The following is a 3,168-nucleotide window of genomic DNA, read 5'->3' as shown; positions in this document are numbered from 1 at the left end:
ATGACTCCTTAGCTGTCGGCTAAGAGGAGAGCCTAATGAAGACACCTAAATTCGCAACACTTCGTTTTCCTCCCTGAGTCTCCTTGTTTCCTAGAGTATGACTTGCACTTGTCGTTCACTCTCTCACTGACGTCTTTCCATACTTTCACGCCAGTCAAAGTAGTCTTCGCTACCCATGGCTGACGATTAACTTCTTGAGGGTGCTGACATTTTTCTTATCGAATTCCCACATACGACGCCAATGTTGAGGCCAGGTCAATTGAGGATGGATTCCTCCCTCTGAGGTGCCAGTGAAAGCTCTTATTCAAATGATGGAATTTAGACTTCCTGCTTACCTGCACAAAGATGTTTGGACGGGTTGTCTGGCAATACCCTCTGAAGCCCAAGCCAAACGTTAGGAAGAATGGAAACCCTCAGAGAGAAAAAGAGAGAAAGATAAAGAGAGAATAGGACTTACAATGCCCCCACTCCCATGTTCTATTACAATGGGGTTTTTATAGTGTTCAAAGGTAGAGAGGGACTCAGTAGTGCTGAGCTGGCCATTGTAGTGATGATTGCGCAGTAGTGACAAGACAATCATCATATTTACAAGATGGCTGGGGGTTGTGTCAGACGGCGCGTCATGACGTAGCTTGTCGTCTCGTCAATCTTGCTGATGACCTGAGACTTGACGTGCCTGTCTATTGAAGTAGACGTGAAGATGGGAAGGATCACATCAGTCAATCTGGTGTCAGCTAACTAGGGTCTCGCATATCAGAGAAGATTTGAGGCTATCAAGAGGATGCAGGCCGTTCAGTGACACAAATGGTCTAGACAGAATGTTCCCCCGAGTGCCTTGAAGGTTGTTCGAGTAGTGATAAAGAACTGTCACATGGCCCGGTTGGGATAATGCCACGTGGATAGACGCGTGGACGTATTCATGGGTGGGCATGTGGGATAAGGCCCCCACAGAGTTGACTCTTTCTACAGGGCCTACTGATTCCAATATGCCAAGCTTGTAACTTGGCTGCAAGGGAAAGTTATTGATGCTAGTTCAAAAAGGAGACACGTGCAAACATCACAGAAATGCATTTTCTGCCTTTCAATCTTGTGGACAAGCGTACTGCAATTACTTACATTGAATCTAATGGTAACTGGATTCGGGCCAACAAAGGAGCTCCTGAATAGATTCTAAGTCTCTGCCAAGAGAAAGAAGAAATTGCTAGAAAAGTCCATGCCATTATTGACAAGTTTGCTGAAAGGGGTTTGCGATCTCTTGGGGTTGGATATCAGAAGGTTCCAGAACAAACTAAGGAAAGTCCTAGAGGTCCTTAGACATTTTGTGGGTTGTTGCCCTTGTTTGATCCTCCAAGACATGATAGTGTTGAAACCATTCGCATGACGCTTAACCTTGAGGTTTGTGTTAAGACTATTACAGGTGATCGGTTGGTAATCCCAAAGGAGATAGGTCGTAGACTAGGAATGGGAACAAACATGTACCCTTCTTCATCATTGTTGGGACGTGAGAAAGATGAAAGTGAAGTTCTCCCAGTGGATGAGCTTATTGAAAAGGCTGATGGATTTGTTGGTGTATTCCCTAAACATAAGTATGAAACTGTGAGAATTCTACAAGAAAAAACACATGTGTGCGGAATGACTAAAGATGGCATGAATAATGCGCCTGCGCTGAAGAAAGCAGATATTGGAATAGCTGTGGTGGATGCTACAAACGCTACAAGGAGTGCTATTGATGTTGTCTTAACAGAACCTAGTTTAAGTGTGATTATCAGCGTTGTCTTAACTAGTTGAGCTATATTCCAAAAAATGAAGAATTATACAATATATGCGTCTCTATAACCATAAGGATTGTGCTTGGTTTCGTGCTCCTAGCATTGATATGGGAATATGACTTCCCACCATTCAGGGTTCTGATTATTGCTATACTAAATGATGGGACCATCATGACCATTTCCAAATATTGGGTCAAGCCATCTCCAAAACCAGACAGTTGGAAGCTCAATGAAATATTTGCAACTGGCGTTGTCATTGGCACATATCTTGTTTCAGTTACTATCTTATTTTATTGGGCTATAGATGGTACATCTTTCTTTCAGACCTACTTCCATGTGATACCCTAAAGAGTACTGAGGAGATCTCATCTGCTATATATCTGCAAGTTAGCATTATCAGCCAGGCTCTCATATTTGTTACACGCAGTCAAAGTTGGTCATTTATGGAAAAGCCTAGGGCTCTTTTGATGTGTGCATTTGTGGTGGCTACATTGATTATAGTCTATGCAGATATTAGTTTTGCTTCAATTAGTGGCATTGGCTGGGGAAGAGCTATGGGGGAGTGGCAGTGGCTATGATGATGCTAATGGGAATTCAGGGTATGGAAATGCATCATGGAAATATGATCCATCACATGCTTCTAGAAATTATGGAGTTCAGACAAATGGTCCTCATGGTGGACAAGTTGGCTATGGTGGTGATGCACTTAGATGGTTGGTCCATGCAAAAAAGTCTGTGTGATTCAAATGAAGATGAGCTAATGGTAGAGCAGACATAGTAGCGCTCAAGACTTCACTGCTATGTGGTTATCCCTCACCATCTTTCCCACTTCTACACCTATGCATGGCCACCTTTAGGCCACGTGTCATTCTTCCATTTCTTCATCCTCGATTTTAAAAATAATTTCCCAAACTCCGATTTGCAAATAATTTTCCAAATTCTGGTCTTTTCAAATAATTTTAACTCTTCAAATTATCATCCTTAGAATTTTTTAGGCTTACCAAAAATCCTATTTTTTTCAATAAAATTTGTTGTCATTTTCTTTTCGGCAAGCATTTTTCATATCTTCTTTGATTTTTAAATGTTTTAAAATAAGTATGAATTTAATTTTGTAATTCCAAATGATGGAATTTATGGAATTGATTCATGCAAAAATAAATTGGGCTTCAGTGGGGGCCTAATATCATTGATGTCTTCTAAAAATAAATAAATTTGAGTAAAATGCAATATATGTTAGTGATGATTTCTTACTTTGTTTAGTGACATGTGTGACATACTTGTTGTTCATTATTGTGCACTAACCCCATTTTATGATAGCGTATTAGTGTTTGTTGTTAAGGTATGCTCTCACTCTCACTTTTACTATCCTCTATACTATTTAATTGTCATATCTGCTTCA

General features: G+C 40.6%; 1 pseudogene; it reads left to right on the top strand.

Annotated features, from left to right (window-relative positions):
• Positions 1–345: 345 nt before the first annotated feature.
• LOC100259917 (ATPase 10, plasma membrane-type-like) lies at positions 346–2,347 on the top strand (annotated as a pseudogene).
• Positions 2,348–3,168: the final 821 nt, after the last annotated feature.

Source organism: Vitis vinifera, chromosome 15 (genome assembly GCF_030704535.1).
Source record: "Vitis vinifera cultivar Pinot Noir 40024 chromosome 15, ASM3070453v1".
Classification (NCBI taxonomy): Eukaryota; Viridiplantae; Streptophyta; class Magnoliopsida; order Vitales; family Vitaceae; genus Vitis; species Vitis vinifera.
This window is presented reverse-complemented; position numbering and strand designations above follow the sequence as displayed.